This window comes from Chenopodium quinoa, unplaced genomic scaffold (assembly GCF_001683475.1).
Source record: "Chenopodium quinoa cultivar QQ74 unplaced genomic scaffold, ASM168347v1, whole genome shotgun sequence".
NCBI classification, from domain to species: Eukaryota; Viridiplantae; Streptophyta; class Magnoliopsida; order Caryophyllales; family Amaranthaceae; genus Chenopodium; species Chenopodium quinoa.
In genome coordinates, this window is record NW_018742881.1 from 752,021 (window position 1) to 772,750 (window position 20,730).

Here is a 20,730-nt window from a genome sequence, read left to right on the forward strand (position 1 = left end):
TTAATTAATTTAAACTTAAAAATCTTATTCACCAATTTTGCTTACATGGAATTTAAATTATTTAATTCTAAAAGAAATTAATAATCTCTTATTTAATTGGCTACTACTAAGATTTATAATCCTACGTGGCGCGCTGAGAAAATTAGATCCTACGTGGCTCTCTAAAAACTCGGGAAAAAACTCCCCTTCCCGTGCGATGCACGGTTTGTTTGATTTTTTTTAAATAATGTTTTTTTTTTGAATTTATGAGCCTAAAATTTGTTATATATTTAGATAAAATTCCTGATATTAAAAGATAATATATATAATATTTAATTAATTTAAACTTAAAAATCTCATTTGCCAATTTTGGACATTTAAATTATTTAATTCTAAAAGAAATTAATAATCTCTTATTTAATTGGCTACTACTAAGATTTATAATTTTACATGGCGCGCTGAGAAAATTAGATCCTACGTGGTTCTCTAAAAACTCGGGAAAAAACTCCCCTTTATATATATATATATATATATTAGATTTAAGGGGGGCCATAAGATTGAAACCAAGGGCAGCAAATTTGGGCCGGGGAGGCCGGGCCTCCACCAGCCCCCCCGTCCCTTCGCCCTTGGATATACAACTACAAATTTGGAAATTATCATTCTCCTATAAAATTAAAAAAAAACCTAAAATTGAAATCATACCAAACTAATTTAGTAAGCTACTTTTTTATAAGAGCGGGTAAGTATTACAGAAAATGAAAGAACTAATTTGCTACACTACTTTTTTTTTCATAGGTGGGGTAGATGATGAAAGAGAAGAAGAAGATGATGAGGAGGATGATGAGGGTGAGGATGAAGGGGTGGGAGTGAGAGTGGGGCGAGGAAAAATACGGTGGAGGTGAGGCTTAATCATTCTGTCATAGATTATGTCTGCATGATAGTACCATTTGGTCACGAAGCTCTTTGCGGTTGACAATATGTCACCCATTGTTTTGCTGCATGATTATATGGTGTAGGATAGCCATTATCTATATATAGAGAGAGAGAGATAACTTGTTTGGTACAAAAATTGAGGAGGAAGCTTGTTTAGGAATGTGGCCGGATAAAAAATGGAGGAGGAAGCTTAGCTTGTTAAAGAAGATGGAGGAGGAAGCTAGCTTGTTGGGGAAGGTAGATTAAAAATGGAGGAGGAAGGAGGAGGAAGCTAGTTTGTTGGAGAAGGTGGATAAAGAATGGAGGAGGAAGAGGAGAAGGAGGAAGGGATGGGGTCATCGGAGGATGGACTAGGAATTCCATGGCTCATTCTCATGGTGGGGAAGCCTTTACAACACGTAATAAAATTTTATCAAATAAGCGTTTACAACATACTAATTAATTAGTCGTGGGTTTCCAAAGTCCATTAGCATTTTCCTCGGATGATTGGGCTAAGCTAACTATGCCCTTTTCCAAGTGTGAAATTGATATTGTTGTGCATGATATGGGCTCTTAAAGCCCCATATCCAGATGGTTACCAAGCCTTATTTTAACAAAAAAATTTAACGGGGCCAAGAATTAATTGTATAAATAAAAAAGTACTTCACCTATTTTCAACCAAGTAACATTAAGGGGTCGTTTGGTTCACGCGGGGGAATCAGAATGGAATGAACAAAGAGAATGTAAGAGAATGGATTAAAACCCTTTCCAAGTAGTATGTTGTTTGTTTTCATAAAAACAAAGGGAATCACCACCACCACACAACCCCTTTTCTTCACTTTTCCAGCCACCACGAGCCACCCCACTGCCTAGCCACGACCTCAACGGAAATCGTTGGCCCTCGACGCTACCCTTTATGCTCATTGGCCCAATCATCTTTTTCTTCATTGCCCATCTATTTTGTCTGTATGGTCTCACCCAAAAGTTACATCTTGGTTTGACTTTCTCCTTGACAAACATATTAATTGTCATTCCTCATTTAGTATGGCTAAACTTCTTTATCTTCTGTGGAGCATTTAGTAATCTCAAAATAAATGCTGCTATTTTAAGTCTTTTTTACCCCTTCCTACTATTATTCACGCTATTTCCTCCTACTTTGATCTGAATGGTCTTGTCGTCTCTCTTTTGATTCTCATTCCTCCTTTTCTATTTTTTCCCCTATTACCTCTTCCCCCCCCCCCCTCTCGTTCTATCCTTGTTTCGTGGTCTCCTCCCCAAATTAAATTTTTGATGGGTCTGTCTAGAACGGCTTAGCTGCTGCCGGGGTCCTCCTTCGAGAACATAATGGTTCCGTTCTTGTCTCTCGTTCCTTTTATCTTGGTTAACGTCTTCTTTGGTTGCAGAAGCTCTTGCTCTTCGCAATGGTCTTCTCTTAGCAAAAGAGAAAGGTTTTTCCAACATTTTTATTGAAGGCGATAATCTAACAATTATTAATATTTTGCAGGGTTCTTTCACCAGTCCTTGGCGTATCCAACTGCTACTGGAGGATATTGTTGCTCTTCTACATACTTTTGACCACATTGACTCCAGACATGTCTATCGTGAAGCTAACCGTTGTGTTGATTATTTGTCTTCTTTAGGACATTACGCTCCGCACCATCAAGATATTGATCCTTTTATGGACGGGCTAAGTTTTCTTATTTTTTTGATAGGCTAGGTTATAGTCTTGAGAGAAGACTATTATAGCCATTGTATATCGTTTACCTTTCCATTAGAAAAAAAGGGATTGACCTAAGTAAGATAATGAAGTGGTCATGCTTAACTATGAGACCCTAAAAGATGTTATATTGAATATTCCTCTGTTCCACATTTTATTGTGCATTTAGTGTCTGAGGAGTAAAAATCAGGAATAACCTCTATTATATAAGGGAAAGGGAGCTGGTGGCGGTGTCCACATGAAAATACCACAATACTCTTACTAAATATCATTACTCTTTATTTACATGGGTGAATTTGTCAATTATCAACACTATCATTAATTAATTGCCAAATTAAAACAAGAAATCACAATTCAAAATAATATAAAAGAATGTTTTGAACATTACAATTAAGTCTACCAATGAATTGAAGGATATTGCAATTATTTGCCATTTATTTTTTCTACTTTGTCATTAATTATTTAACTATTTTGAAAGTATTAGTGTTCAAGCTTGTATTAATTAGCTCGAACATTAAACAATCAAGCTTAGCTCGAACAACTTAAAGCTCGGCTCGACTCAGCTGATTTGCAGCTCTAATCTTGCCCACATCGAAGTGATTACAACCAAGCTTATTAACGAATTTGAACGAGATGTTTGCTATCGTTAACGAGTCGAATATATACAACCTTATTCGGGTAAAACTTATTTATTAATCGAGCTTGTAAATTTTGCTCAAACTCTCTTATTTATATATAAACGAGCTTTAACTTTAACTTTGACTAAGCTTTGACCAAATTTATTTGCGAGATGTTCACGAGCATATCGCCTCATTAACCAAATTACTCCGTAAAATCTATAACATATATTAAAAGGTGTTTCTTTCAAAGGAACGGTGCCACGTGACACTCTTCAAAGTACATGAGTTGTGCGTATAAGTGTGCTACATCATCCTCCAATGTACATGCGCCACATCATCCTCAAATATACCTGGAAAAAGTAAACCCTACCCAATACCGACTCAGGAAAATTGGATCATGAACAAAAAAGTAAAACCCAAAACCCGTTTTTGACCGAACCTAAAAACCCATAAAAGTAAACTATGCATAGAACAAAATAGAGGTTGACTTTTTTGTTCATGACCCAATTTTTTACCGAGCAAAAAAGTCAAATTATGCATAGAACCGCTAATACCAATAGAGCATCTGATCTATATATTAGTTAAAACCGTTAACAATGTTAGCAGTTTTATACTTGCAAATACTGAACCTTGAAACCGAGCGCCTACGTGGACGGTATTGTGGGAAAAGTTTTTAAGCCAATGTATATAAGGAATTAGTTTATATTGTTACATTATTTTGGGAAATCACCCCATAAAATATAAGGTTATTACAATCAACCCTCTTTAAAACAAGTTTTGTCCCCGAAAAGAGATAACTTGTAAATTTAAGATAAAGTAAAAACTAAACCAAATTTGAAATAAAAAAATCTAAACATAAACCCTAGTATGGCGATGGTTATGGGGGAAAGGAGTAAAAGTCCAGAATCTAAGGGCGTGTACTTGGGGCTTGGTACTTGCTAGTTTGTATGAAATGTCATTATGTCTCTATGGCTGATTTCTTCTGTATGTAGAGAAAAACCTTTGTTTATTCTTACGGAGTATTGTTTTACAGCTGCTATCTTCTTATAGATTTGAGATCCTTGTTATTGCTACTATCTGTCAAGGAATCAACTTCTCATATTCAACAGAGTTGATAGATTCTCTGATAGACTATAACTGAGTGTTGGATTTGTAATGGTTCATTTTATTTTATTTTATTTATGTTCACAATCTTTCTTTTCTACATGTCTTTGATGAACACCATACGTCATCTTTAACCTGTAAATGTTCTGGTTTTTTAAATCTTTACTAAAAAGATAGTAACCTTTCATTTAATTTCAAGCTACCCTTTCTCGTTTCTTCATGTATTTGTAGAATATTTTGCTACTCACTGTTATACCCACAACTTGCATTGGGGCACCTTAACCTGCTGCTGCCTATCAATTTTCATTACTGTTCCGTGGTATTGTCAACAATGTTAATTTCTGCCTTTAAATTGGTGGGTGATTTATGTATTTAAGTACTATAATCACTAAATTTTGTTTTACTTTGGATGTTGACTGATGAATAATTTTGATCCATCTCATTACTTTCATCTTGCAGTATGGAATATAATAGAATTAGATCAATCTCATTACTTTCTTCTTGCAGTACAGTATGGAATATAATAGAATTATAAATATAAGAAGTTTCCTTGTTTGTTATAGTTAAATGTCTTGTCAAGTACAAGTACAAGAAATTGTCCTAGAATCTTGTTGGGGTAGCTCAATTAATCTTAAGTTTGGTAGCTTTAGCGGCCATTTTGAATATAACGGGTTGTTCACCTTTTCGGATATAGGTCGGGTTCAATTAGAGTTAAAATCAGATTGGGTTTAATTTTAAGTTCGGGTTCTGTTGAGTCGGGTTTGGATGGGTTAACAAGATGGTACATTTGGGTTCGGATTAGTGCTGAGTCTGGTTTTGGTTCAATTTCAATTCTAATAAATATCGATGTGGCAAAGTTGAACTATTTAATTACGCCTTCCATAATTTGATCAAGCATCATCAAGATTTTATTAAACCTATATACGAGTAATAGAGAACAAAAGGTATATAAGCTGAAAAAAAGATTTTATTAAATTGGATTGAGGGTTTACAAAATTATACCAGTATATAAGCCGAATAAAAGGTATATAAAATTTTATTAAACCTTCCATGACTCGGGTTCATGTTTTAATTGGGTCAGGTACTAGTTCACGTTCGGACTGTTTTCGGGTCGGATTAAATCGGTTGACGGTTACTATTAGGTCAGGGGCAGGTTCGGGTTCAGGTCATAAAGTATTGGATCAAATGGGTTTTCGGTTAAGATCAGGTCAGGTTCAGGTTAGGTTATAGGTCACTAGTTTAACCCCATTGTTCTAGTACAGGTTGGGTTCAAATCTTTGTCCGTTAAGGTCAGGTTCTCGGGTCGGGTGAGTTTTTGACAGCTCTGGTTATAATCCACGCTTTTTGAGGAAATTTTGAGGTTTCGGGCCCCGTTGCAAAAATTGTTGAGGCCCTAGGGGATATATCTCGGTGTCATATAATGCCGTTTGAAACCATATATGATCATTATATGTTGTCATAAACGTTCGTGGTAGGCTTGAGTTTACGAAATCACTACAAGTTGTGAACGGGTAAATTGACCGTTTAAGAGCATATTTGTTGGTTCCACCAATCCAATTGGACTCTCGGACGGTATTAATTAGGGACCATAGTAAACATCTCAAGAATTTTAATTTCCAGGCGAAAAAAGATCAAAAAATTAAAAAATTGAAGGCTATAATCCACACTTTTTTAGGAAATTTTGATGTTTAGGGGCCTATGGTGAAAAGCCTTAAGACCCTAAGGGATACATCTTGGAGTCATATAATGCGGTTTGCAACCATATATGATCATTATATGTTGTCATAAACGTCCGTGGTAGGCTTGATACAAAATCAGTGCAAATTGCGTACGGATAAAATGACCGTTTAATAGCATCTTGGATGGCTCCACCGACCCAATTGAACTCTTGGAGGGTATTAGGGACCATGGTAAATATCTCATCAATTTTTATTTTTAGGCGAAAAAATGTTAAAAAATTACAAAATTAAAGGTTATAATCCACGCTTTTAAGGAAATTTTGAGGTTTAGGGGCCTGTGGTGAAAAGCCTTGAGACCCTATGGGATACATCTCAGGGTCATATAATGTCGTTTAAAACCATATATGATCATTATATGTTGTCATAAACGTCCGTGGTATGCTTGAGTCTACGAAATCACTACAAGTTGTGAACGGGTAAAATAGACGTTTAAGTGCATATTGGGAGGTTCCACCAATCCAATTGGACTCCCGGAGGATATTAGGGACCATGGTAAACATCTCGGCAACTTTTAATTTTCGGGTGAAAAAAGGTCAAAAAATTACAAAATTGAAGGCTATAATCCACGTTTTTTGAGGAAATTTAGAGGTTTCGGGGCCCGATGACGAAAAGTGTTGAGACCCTAGAGGATATATCTCAGGGTCATATAATGCCATTTGAAACCATATATGATAATTATATGTTGTCATAAATGTATGTGTTAGGCTTGAGTTTACGAAATCATTACAGGTTGTGAACGGGTAAAATAATTGTTTAAGGGCTTATTATATGGTTCCACCGACCCAATTTGACTCCCGGAGACTATTAGGGACCATGGCAAACATCTCAGCAATTTTTATTTTCGAGCGAAAAAAAGGGTTAAAAAATTACAAAATTGAAGGCTATATATATAATCCACGCTTTTTGAGGAAAATTTGAGGTTTTGGGGCCCGGTGGCGATAAGACTTGAGACCCTAAAGGATACATCTTGGGGTCATATAATGCCGTTTGAAACCACATATGATCATTATATGTTGTCATAAATGTCCGTGGTAGGCTTGAGTTTACGAAATCACTATAAGTTGTGAACGGGTAAAATGACCGTTTAAGGGTATATTTGATGGTTCCATCTATCCAATTGGACTCCCGAAGGATATAAGGGACCATGGAAAACATGTCGGCAATTTTTATTTCCGGGCGAAAAAAGGTCAAAAAATTACAAAATTGAAGGCTATAATCCACGTTTTTTGAGGAAATTTAGAGGTTTCGGGGCTCGATGGCGAAAAGTGTCGAGACCCTAGAGGATATATCACGGGGTCATATAATACCATTTGAAACCATATATGATCATTATGTGTTGATACATGTACGTGTTAGGCTTGAATTTATGAAATCATTACAAGTTGTGAACGGGTAAAATGACTTTTTAAGGGCTTATTATATGGTTCCATCGACCCAATTTGACTTCCGAAGACTATTAAGGACCATGGAAAGCATCTCGAAAATTATATTTTTGGGCGAAAAAGGTAATAAAATTACAAAATTGAAGGCTAATCCACGCTTTTTGAGGAAAAATTGAGGTTTCGGGGCCCGGTGGTGATAAACCTTGAGACTCTAAAAGGATATATCTTGGGGTCATATAATGCCGTTTGAAACCACATATGATCATTATATGTTGTCATAAACGTCCGTGGTAGGCTTGAGTTTATGAAATCACTATAAGTTGTGAACGGGTAAAATGACCGTTTAAGGGCATATTGGATGGTTCCACCGATCTAATTGGACTCCCGGAGAATATTAGGGACCATGGTAAACACGTCGGCAATTTTTATTTGCGGGCGAAAAAAGGTCAAAAATTTACAAAATTGAAGGCTATAATCCACGTTTTTTGAGGAAATTTAGAGGTTTCGGGGCCCGATGGCGAAAAGTATTGAGACCCTAGAGGATATATCTCGAGGTCATATAATACCATTTGAAACCATATATGATCATTATATGTTGACATAAATGTACGTGTTAGGCTTGAATTTATGAAATCATGCATTACAAGTTGTGAACTGGTAAAATGACTGTTTAAGGGCTTATTATATGGTTCCACCGTCCTAATTTGTCTCCCAGAGGGTTTTTAGGGACCATGGCAAACATCTCGGCAATATTTAATTTTTGGGCGAAAAAAAGGTAAAAAAAATTACAAAATTAAGGGCTATAATCCACGCTTTTTGAGGAAAATTTGAGGTTTCGGGGCCTAGTGGCGATAAGCCTTGAGACCCTAACGGATACATCTCGGGATCATATAATACCGTTTAAAATTAAACCATGTATGATTATTATGTGTTGTTATAAACGTCCGTGGTAGGCTTGAGTTTACGAAATTACTACAAGTTGTGAACGTGTAAAATGACCGTTTAAGGGCACATTGGATGGTTCCACCGACTTAATTGTACTTCCGGAGGGTATTACGGACCATGATAAACATCTCGGCAGTTTTTAGTTTAGGAGGATAAAAGGTAAAAAAATTACAAAATTGAAGGTTATAATCCACGCTTTTTGAGGAAATTTTGCAGTTTTGGGGCCCGGTGGCGAAAGTCTTAAAACCCTAATGGATACATCTCGGGGTCATATAATGTCGTTTGAAACCACATATGATCATTATATGTTGTCATAAACGTCCGTGATAGGCTCGATTTTACGAAATCACTATAAGTTGTAAACGGGTAAAATGACCGTTTAAGGGCATATTGGATGATTCTACCGACCCAATTGGACTCCCGGAGGATATTAGGGACCATGGTAAATATCTCGGCAATTTTTATTTCCGGACGAAAAAACGTCAAAAATTACAAAATTGAAGGCTGATCCACGCTTTTTGAGGAAATTTTGAGGTTTTGGGGCCCCGTGGCAAAAACTGTTGAGACCTTAGGGGATATATATCTCGGTGTCATATTATGTCGTTTGAAACCATATATGATCCTTATATGTTGTCATAAACGTACGTGGTAGGCTTGAGTTTACGAAATCACTACAAGTTGTGATCAGGTAAATTGACCGTTTAAGAGCATATTTGATGGTTCCACCAACTCAATTGGACTCTCGGAGGGGGTATTAGGGACCTTGGTAAAGATCTAGGCAATTTTTATTTTCGGGCGAAAAAAAAGGTCAAAAATTTACAAAATTAAAGGTTATAATCCACGCTTTTTGAGGAAATTTAGAGGTTTCGGGGCCTGATGGCGAAAAGTGTTGAGACCATAGAGGATATATCCCGGGGTCATATAATGTCATTTGAAACCATATATGATCATTATATGTTGTCATAAAAGTGACTGGTAGGCTTGAGTTTATGTAATCATTACAAGTTGTGAACGGGTAAAATGACCGTTTAAGGGCGTATTAGATGGTTCCACCAACCCAATATGACTCTCGAAGGGTATTAGAGACCATTACAAACATCTCGACAATTTTTATATCCGGGCAAAGCAGGTTTAAAAATTACAAAATTAAAGGCTATAATCCACGTATTTTTTTTGAGGTTTAGGGATCCGGTGGCGAAAAGTCTTGAGACTTAAAGGGATACTACTCGGGGTCATATAATACCGTTTGAAACCATATATGATCATTATATGTTGTCATAAACGTCCGTGGTAGGCTTGAGTTTACAAAATCGGTGCAAGTTGCGAACGGGTAAAATGACCGCTTAAGGGCATATTGGATGGTTCCACTGACCCAATAGGACTTCTTGAGGGTATTAGGGAACATGGTAAACATCTCGGAAATTTTTATTTCCGGACGAAAAAAGGTCAAAAAATTACAAAATTGAAATCAGATGATTAACTACCCCGAATATGTTTGTATTGAACATTTTCCACAAATTAAACTTTAATTAAATTAATAGAGTTAAGGTAATCTTTAGGGACTAAATTTTATACTTTTCACCTTTTGAGACCTGAACCTTTTTTTTTCACCGTTTGGGACCTGTGGTTAAATTTCAAGCCATTAAACCCATCTGAAAAATTTACTAACCAATTTGAGCATTAATTGGAGTTATAAAAAAACAAAAAAATTATTCCAAACCAAAAAAAAATTGTGAACATCAGCTATAGAATTTTTTAAGCAAAAAAAAAATAAAAATAATTAGCCTTCTATGTTCCAGTTTTTTACCTTAAACTAAAATAGCAAACCACAATCCAAAATTTCAAAACAAAAACAACAACATCCAACATCCACAACATCATGAAGCTTCCAACATCCAAAAATAGCAGCAAGCTTTCTTCATATCATCTGCAATTTACTTTGGGTTTTTTTTTTAAAAAAAAATTCCCATTTCTTGCTCTCCCAGAACCAATGTTTCAGCCTACAATCACAAGTATGAAATGGTAAAACAGCCAAACGGGAGATGTAGTTAAAAATTTTCAAATTGCAATTTTTTTCTACTCTGTGTATTTGTTCTTTAGGCATTAATTTGTCGTTGCATAATTGAATTAAGAAGATGATTTTCTTACCTTGCATTTTAATGAAATTAGAACAATCTTGTTGGTCCATTATACAATGAACTTTGTTGTGTTAAATGCTTTGTGTTTGATCCATGACTTGACTGACTTGGTACAAATGCATGACTTGATTGAGGTGGAATTGTGTTAAGATGCTTAATATACCGCTAATTATCTGCACTAAAATCAGCTTCAAAGCTTCAATTTTTTTCAAAGGGAGGTTAATGATGAAGGAGTACTCTGATGAACAGTACAACGAGAGTTGAAAAGGCACCTTTTTTTTATTTTTTTTGGGTAATACTCTTTTTTTTTTGGAGAAACCAATAAAAATTCTCTTTGCAAATAAATTAAACCTAAAATAATTATGGGTCCCAATGCTTAACCATAGTTAATTTATTTGTTTAAAATTCTTTCTTAGGTCCCAAACGGTGAAAGAAAAAAGTTCGGGTCCCAAAAGGTGAAAAGTATAAAACTTTAGTCCCCAATTATTACCTTAACTCAAATTAATAAGATGCTCATGCTATCTTTCCTTAAAATAAAGTAACGTAATATTCCATTATATTTCATTTTATAAAATAGTTCAATTTTGTTTAAGATATATTAAACAATTTGTATATTTTATATAATAACTTAATTTATCAAAAAAAATAAAAAAAATACAACATAGTCGTAGTATTTAAAATAACCGTGTGTGGCAGTGCATGACACGAGATCTAATCTAATTAATTTGGATTATTTACTTCCCAAAATTGAAGGATCTATTTTATATTAGATGATTATATATTTATATATGACCTTGAAAAAAAACAACACTGGACATCAATCTCCTCTCATCTCTTAACCTCAATTGGCTCACAACGCTCCTGAATATCCTTCTCCCTCACCGCCAACTCCCAAGACTGAAGCTTTTTTGGGGTTAGGGTTTATTTATTTATTTATTTATATACACTTTTTTGTTTTATGAATTGGGTTTTTAACTTGTGAAGCCTAGAAAATAAACGATTCTTTTGGGGGTTTAAAGATTCTTTCTTTTTGGGGTGATTGAAGGAATAAAGCTAAGGTTGTTGATTGATTTCTGGGTATAAAAATTGAATAAAGTTAGCAACTTTATTGTGTGGTTTGATAATTAATAAGGCTTATAAAAATTAATTTGGCAATGACTATGTTTTCTAGTTGAAAAAAAAAAAACAAAAACAATTGGTTGGCTGAATAAAGAAGAAGGGATGGGCAGATTTAAGGATATTCAATTGGCCGAGCTACCAGATGAAATTTGGATACATATTATGTTGAAACTACCTATTAAACCTCTTCATATATGCAAATGTGTATCTAAGACATGGCACTCTCATGTTTCTTACATTTTGAACACACAGAAAGGATTAAGGCTCCATCCTTATGGCCTTTTATTCAATACTGTGCGTTATCAGTTGCCTTTTGGTCACCCTAATTGGAGTATTGACGAGAAAGAGTACAGTATCAGTTACTTATCCCTTGCTGATTACAAGAGTACTAGTTGGTCCTTGGATGGTCAAACCAAAAGTGCTACCGTAGACATGAATGACCACCATAAGGATAGGTATGATGCCAATGGTAATGGCTTGACGTCGTTATCATTGGGAAACTTAACCGTAGACTATGGCAACCTGGTCTCAAATACCATGCATAATATCTTCTGGACCATACACAGGGGACTAATACTTATCAGCTCGCGTGATACATTTATTTTTCATGTATACAACCCTGCCACCAGAGAAAAATTTGTCCTGCCTATGTGCCCTTCCTTAGCCCGAAGGGTTCGAGGACTTTCCAAACCTCGGTATTGCACCATCATCAATCTTTCAGATTATATTCTCTCCTCCCAGTGTAATTTTAGAGTTATCAGCTTCAACAAGGAGCTAGGAGGAGGAAGGGTAGTGGCTGAGGTTTTTTCTTCTAGCAAGGATCAATGGTCTGAGTACGAGTTCTGCCTCAAAAAAGCTGTCTGTTTAGCACATTGGGCTTGTTTGGTGCTGTATTTCTTGACAACACTTTATTTTTCATAACAACCAAGAGCTATGTTGTGGGAGTTAAATTTCGTTCAGGCGAGCAAGTAAGTAGTGCTTACTCCCTACGCATACCAAAACGTGTTTTAGATGGCCGTGGAGTGTTGCATGGATCTCAAGGATGTCTCTACCTCTGCTACTCTATGCTTCCTGGGTTATGGATTTGGAAACACAATGGAAGTTCACTAGATGTCCAAGGTTGGATTCCACAGCTTGTATTCGAAGAACCGGGCATATCTTTATGCCAATTACCCGTTGCTGAGGAATGTTTACGCCAATTTGTGGCCAATAGTAAATATATAGCGCCAATAGCCTTCCATCCTGAGGCACCTGTTGTTTTTATTTATGTGGCACCATCCTTATTTGCATTCAATCTCATGAATGATACAGTTGAGAAGATTGCTGAGATAAAAAGGGATAGATCTTGCAATTGGTGCTGCCTACATGTATTATCCATGCTTTGCCTCATTGGACTGTCTTAAGCATAAAAATTAAGCTCGGTGAGTAATTGACTCGATCTCTGGTTTTCAAATCTTACTAATCTCTTCTGCCATTTTTGTTAAATTCTAATTTACTTGAATGTTTATACTTAGAGGCTCCGTTTCGTAGGGTGTAACATTTTCAAATGAATTTGGTTTTCCATTGAAAACCTTTTACAATGGAAAATCCATTTCCATTGTTTGGTTTATGGAAAATAGTGCTCCATTGTATGCATTTTCCAAAAGGAGAGAGGTGGAGAGTATAGTCGTATACTCTTATGAGAGAAAGCACGCATTTTTCTTTTAATTTTAGGGGAAAATGTTTTTTTGTTGCTTAGAGAGCCACAAGGGCGGGTGATGAGAATCGATTCTAAACCGACCGTTAAGGGGTGTTTGGTATGGGTTTTTTTAATAGGAGTGGAAACGGAATAGGTTATCGTTTCCGTTAGAATATGTTTGGTTGATGAGTAAAAAACACAAAAACCGTTTCTTGGTGGTAACCCATTCAACCACTTTGTTTTCGGTGTCTTCTAACCCAAAAAATCACCACTCTACCCTCTTTACTATCCTCTCATTCCATAATTCTCCAAAAAAAACTCCCAACTTTGATCGATCGAATCTTCATATACTTGCCTGCCAGCCTGCTTCTATGTTATTAAGGTCATTGCCAAATGCTTGCTTCATTGTTATATTTAGCATGTGGTAAACAGTTTGCTTCTGCATTATTTACTCTGTTAAACTGTTTGTGCTTTGATTTTTTTGGCTATTTGGCATGGCTTCAATTATCTATCCTTTTAAATATTTCAGCAGTAGTTCAGTACTTTCAGTTTCATGTTTTTCAGCTAGGTTAGCATCTTAAGTATGGTTCCAATTTTATCAGATGTCTCCGAATAGACTCTTAAGTATAATACTAGTAATAAAGGTTCAATGTACAAAACTACTTGTGAGGAGTATCAATTAACTATTGTTTAGAAATTCTCAACAGCAGGCTGCTGTAACTCTTTACCCCTGTTTTCAATATCCTGCTCTTCAATTTCTGCCATGCTCTTCATTTGCATTGCAGATTTTAAAAAATTATACATCAATATCTGTGCAAAACACATCTATGAAATTGATTAGAGAAAGTAATTTGATGAAATTGCATCTCAAATGCTGCAAATTTGCCTTGGTTGTGGTGTTCTTATGCAGGATTTAGACCCTAATTTGTATGTTACGCCTACTTTGTTCTGCACTTCAGCAGATTTGTTTAATGAAACTGATATTTTGCATTATCTTCTCTTATATTGCAGACTCATAAGAAAGCTAAGGGTTTGTTTGGATCCATTCATTCACTATGATATTCTTGCGGAAATATACACAAAAGACATAGCTACCGGAGATGCAAGTGAGTTGTTCATTGATGCCATAGAAGATATGCAAGTTTTTGGATTTTGGGAAATAAAACTTTCTTTTTACTTTTTGTTAATCATAATGTATTTTTAAGCAAAATTATATTGCAGATTAAAGACTTTAATAATAGATTATGTACTTTTTAACTGGGTTGGGCTTACTAATTGCTGGAATGGAAAAACAATAAATCCAACTAACATATTGAAATCTAATCAACTAAAAGGAATACACCACCTTAAATCCTTACATTTATATATTCATCATTCATGTAGGAAGACTTGTAGTTGCCCCTATTTAAGGAACAAGGGTTACATACTTAGGTATTGATTGAACTCAACAAGAAGTGTTGCCATGGAAAAACTAGATAGGTGACATAGGTCTTCTTATTTCACACATTTTTTCGATTCCTATCGGGTTTTGAAGGTTTGAGTTTTGTTGGCTTTTTATGTACGCAATGCCTAGTCTTTCTTTCTTACGGAGTAATAAAAAACATATACATTTATTATTGTCTAAAATACTATCTACATTCTAGTACACTATTTTTTTATTTATTTTTAATCAAAATCGCATGAGGGAACTCAACTATCATTACTCAATTGAAAATCAGAAATAATTAAATTACAAACATGTTGAGGAAAATCAGACATCTAAACTTTCCTATCAAGACTCATTATAGTACACTTATAGGATAACAAACTTTGTGGTTGGTGGTTTAATCCGGTCTAATTAGAACATACTTTAAGGGTGGGATCCGTTATCACATTTTCTCATACTATTAAAGTGATGATTTTGCAACATTCATGTCATAGATAAATATAACCTTAAAGAGAAATAATTAATCGTGTAAAATCCAATTGATTAAACAAATACGATAATTGTCACCAATTCCTTATATAAGTTGTGTATGAAATTTATGACATACAGTATGTATTACATAATGTTATATATTTTGGTAAGGTCGTGAATGAAAAAGAAAGATCTCGTTCAAGTATAGACAAGTAGGTCCAAAAAAAAAATAAAAATAAAAAAAAATAGGTCCAATAATGATAGAAAGTGGATTGACAATCTACCACGATAGCAAGATGTACGCCTTCACTTGCGCTTCTAATCCAAATCTAAACAAGTATATTGTCTTTTCCCTTCAATACAACTTTTAATAATACATCTTAAATTAATTTTATAACGAACCATTATATTTTAGTATTGCAGAAGATTCACATGGAGTGGGCCCTCTCTTACACTATGCTGTTTTAAAGGATTTCTGTTTAATTTCTCAATCTATGCTTTTTTCAAATGCATCCGACTAAGGCCCCTGGGCCTGATGGTATGTCCGCAATTTTTTTTCAGAAATTTTGGGATATAGTAGGAATGGATGTGGTTGAAAAAGTGTTGGATATTTTGAACAATAATGGTGACATAGGCTCTATTAATCAGACTCATATTGTCTTAATCCCGAAAAAGAAAGAATGTGAGTCTCCTGTTGATTATAGGCCTATAAGTTTATGTAATGTGCTGTATAAAATTGTCACCAAAGTGTTAGCTAACCGTCTTAAACTAGTACTACCGTTCATTACTCATGAGTCGCAGAGTGGATTTGTTCCGGGGAGATTGATTACAGATAATGTGTTGGTTGCATATGAATGTTTTCATTATCTCAGGAAAAAGAAAAAAGGGAAGAAAGGTTTTTTAGGCCTTAAGCTTGATATGAGTAAGGTCTACGACAGGATAGAATGGGTATTTTTGCAGAAAATGATGATCAAGTTAGGTTTGCCGGAATCTTTTGTGCAACTTGTTATGAAATGTGTTAGCTCTGCAGAATTCGAGGTGTTGGTAAATGGGCAACCGTCTAGGAGTTTCAAGCCTAGTCGTGGGCTCTGGGAGGGTGACCCGATCTCCCCGTTCCTTTTTATTATGTGTGCAGAAGGTTTGTCGGCTCTGGCTCTGCTTAGGGATGCAGAAAAGAGAAATGCTATTCATGGTATTAAAATTGGCAGACATGTCAACCCCATTTCTCATCTTTTTTTCGCAGATGATAGCCTCTTGTTTGTTAGGGCGACGGAGGAAGAGATTGAGAATGTGTTGGGAATCCTTTCTACTTATGAGGTGGCTTCTGGTCAGAAACTGAATATGGACAAGTCAGAGGTGTCTTTTAGCCGAAACATTGATTAAGAACGGAAGAATATGCTTCAGATGAAGTTATCCTTTAAGGCTGTCGAAGGACATGACAAATATCTTGGGTTGCCGACTTACATTGGTAATTCTAAGAAACAGGTGTTCCATAATATTCAGGATCGAATCTGGAAAAAATTAAAGGGGTGGAAAGGAAATTTTCTTTCACAAGCGGGGAGGGAAGTGTTGATAAAGTCGATAGCCCAAGCAATTCCTACATATGCAATGCAGTGTTTTTTGATCCCAAGTAGCATTTTAAATGAGGTAGAGAAATTGTGTCGTCAATTTTTTTGGGGTCAAAAAGGAGAAGAGAGGAAGTTGTGTTGGGTGGCGTGGGATAAATTGTATGTGCCAAAGAAGGAAGGAGGGCTCGGTTTTAGGAACATGAAAAATTTCAATAAAGCTCTCCTTGCTAAACAAGCTTGGCGCATTTTGATCAATGAGGATTCTCTTATGGCTAGAGTTCTCAAGGGGAAGTATTACCCTCACTCGTCTCTTTTGGAGGCAAACATTCAACCCAATGCGAGTTACACATGGAGATCGATAATGGGGGCTCGTGATGTGTTGGTAAAGGGGGCGAGGAAAGCGGTGGGCAATGGTGCTACGATCCACATTTGGAATGATCCATGGGTTCCTAATCTTCCAGGTTTTAAAGTCTGCTCTAGTCAGGTAATGGGTGAGGAAGAGCCTACTTCTGTGCGTGATTTGTGGTCTGACAAGTCGTGAGATGTTCAAGCTCTTGAGGCTCGTTTCTCGGCTTTGGAGGTGAGTGAAATCTGCAATATACCCATCCCTATGTTTGATAGGAAAGACTCTTGGGTGTGGCATTATACGAGAGATGGCAGGTACACAGTCCGTAGTGCCTACAATCTCTTGACTATTGAGCAGAAATATGACAAGGCCTCAAGCTCGAATGTGGGGTGCAAGGTGGACTGGTCTTTAGTGTGGGATGCTGAGATCCCTCCTAAGGCAAAGTTTTTTGCTTGGCGTGCTTTGAAAGGAGCTGTGGCTAATCGTGCTAATTTGCTTCATAGAGGTATGTCGATTGACCCTATATGCCCTATGTGTGGCAATTATGAGGAGAGTATTCTCCACTGTTTGGTGATGTGTGAAGAGGCGAGGCGAATTTGGTATTTATCTCCTTTAAGGCTTAATGTTGATAGCTTTGAGGGTGATTCTTTCGATCAATGGTGTTGCAATGTTAGGAATTCTCATAAGGAGTCTTTATGGTGGGACTTGTTTTGATGTATATTGTGGGGTGTTTGGTTACGAAGGAACATTTGGGTGTTTGAGAACGAAAAGAAGGATGTAGGTGAAATTATACATAAGGCAGTTGGTGTGGTGGGAGACTATGAGAGAGCGAAGGATACCCCTGCTCTCATCCAAACTGCCCAGGCTTTGGAGTCACGATGGAAGCTCCCTGCTCAAGGTGTGATTAAGATCAATTCGGATGCGGCGGTTTTTGGTACGAGTTTTGTGGGCTTGGGTGGGGTGATGCGTGATGATGTTGGAGATGTGGTGGTCTCAACATGTATTCGCATAAGTGGAAAGTTTGAAGCTGATGTTGCCGAGGCATTAGCTATGCGACATGCCTTATTTATCTCCTTAGATTCGGGATTCAATGATGTTTGCTTGGAAACTGATTGTTTAAAGCTCTTTAATCACTTGAAGAAAGGAGAAGCCCCTGCTACTGCCTTTGGTCTCGTGGTCCATGATATTATAAACCTCACTTCTCGCTGCCGAAGATGCTTCTTTTCGTTTGTGAAGAGGCAAGGAAACCGAGTTGCTCATGAAATTGCTAAACTTTGTTCTAATTTTTTTGATCTTAGAGTTTGGATGGAAGAGGTCCCTTTGGGAATCTCTGGTTTTGTTGTTGATGACTTGAACTCTTTGTTTGATTAATAATATTTTGAGCTCGGTTCCCGTCAAAAAAAAATAAAATATATTACGTAATTGTAACTTCAATTAGAATTAGTTTTTATTTTATTTTATTAATTTGTTTATATTTTATGTTTAAATGGAGTTCAAAAATAAAAGGAAATGATCTGAGTTTGACTTGGATCTACATATTCTTAATTTTGTTTTCCTGCAATAGGATGCATGCGAATAATACAGGTAGGTAAGCTTAAACATGCAACTTTTTCCTCAATCTCTGATCTAATTTTTGATAAAATAAATTATTTTTTTAAGGATCAAGGATCTTGGATCGTAAAAGATGTGTTCAATAATAACAACAATAATAATATATAATAATATTAATAAATTATAATAATATAGGGTTCAAGTTTTAATATATACCTAATTTATTGCTTTCATGCTTTGTTTTTTTTAAAAAACCAAAAGTGGTAATAGGAGTTCCTATAGTAATTAAGCAATGAGAAGTTGTAGTTTAATTTGACACATCAAATATATTTAAGTTACAATACTTTTAATTACAACATTCCCCAATGATTAGGTACAATATAATACGGAGTAGCTTAATTATACTAACAAACTTCTATTTGATCTAGATTAATTTGCAAATGAAAATTTTTACAAGCGGTACGGTGTAACTTGAATAAACATGCATTGTGGTTGTTTTAGCTACAAGTAATATTTACTTCAATGCTAAGATACTTGCTAAATATATTACATAATTTGCAAGCTACTACATGTGTCACCTAGCTTTAATTATAATTAATTTTATTTTATACTCTTCAATGTTCTCTTATTTCTCGTAATAAAAAATTATGTTTTATTATGAGTTGATCGAGAATTTTGAAAATCATTTTGTTTTATAATTAATAAGTGAGGAGAACAATAATTTATTTATATTACTCCGTATTTTGTTTTAAACAGAAAGAAAAAAAAGAAAGAATTGAAAGAAAGAAATGTTTGTTATTATAAAGGAACCCTCAAAATATTAAATTAAGGACACTTTACTCTTTTATGAAAGCATGGTATGACCTATGATTGAAAAACAATTACTATCTTAATTGAGTAATAATTAAGCAATCATTATTAACTTCCCTAAATTTCAGTTAACATAAAGATATATATGGTTGAGACATGGTCCAATGTCACAAGCAGAGAAGAACAATTAACAAGGATTACTGAATTACTTATCTACTTATCTTCATGTGAAAGTTTTAATGTTCTTTGCATTAATTATATATCTTATTCAGCCTTCACTTCAATGTTTTTATTCCCTAATAATGCTTATCACACCTTAATTTTTCCAATTAAAAGGCCAAGTAACAAATTCATTTTTTTTGATTCCGCCGTATTTTTCATACAAAATCGAGATTGATGACATATCCTAATGTCAAGTACTCAAGTGACCATTCTTTGTAAAGTCATGTTCCGTTATGAATAGTGTCATATTATTATAATATACGCTTAAATGCATAGAGATTAGTTAAGATCTTAAGACAAATAAAACAGAATTCCTTAAAAGTCATATTCCGTTACGAATAGTGTCATAACTGTCATTATAAATGTATATATGGCTGTTATTAATCATAAACTGTAATCTTATTATACTATAATAACGTTTTACATATGCATACAATTTTGAGCAGTATATTTACTAGTCTCTGATGTCAGGGAAGCAGAATAAAATGGGGTAAAGTGTTACGCCTTATGCTGCATAAAGTACAACGTGAAGGACATTTGCGTTGATAATTTATATTCAGTAAAAAGAAAAGGAAAAACCAAAAGAAAAAACAAGTAAAAAAATGGAAGAAAATAAAAAAGGAAAAAGGTTACCCTTATTTACCAAAAGTAAAGCAGTAAAAACAGAAAATGGTGTACTTGATATCTTGAAATTTACACATAATCGATGTCAATGCTTTCCATGGAATTCAGTGAAGGTTAAAAAAATTATTGCAATCTACATTCTTGTTATGATTACGACTTTTTAACCCAATCTAAATGCACTAATCCCACTTAATGTAGTATCTTAATCAAGGATCATAATCATACCTTAATCAGGTTTTCCAGAAAGTCTTGAACGGTGATATTTAATAAGAGCTAAAAATTAACGAACATCATAAAAGACACATACGGAGTACACTTTAAGATTTCAAAACCATTTACGAATAACCAAATTACGACCATTATAACAAAACCCCACCAA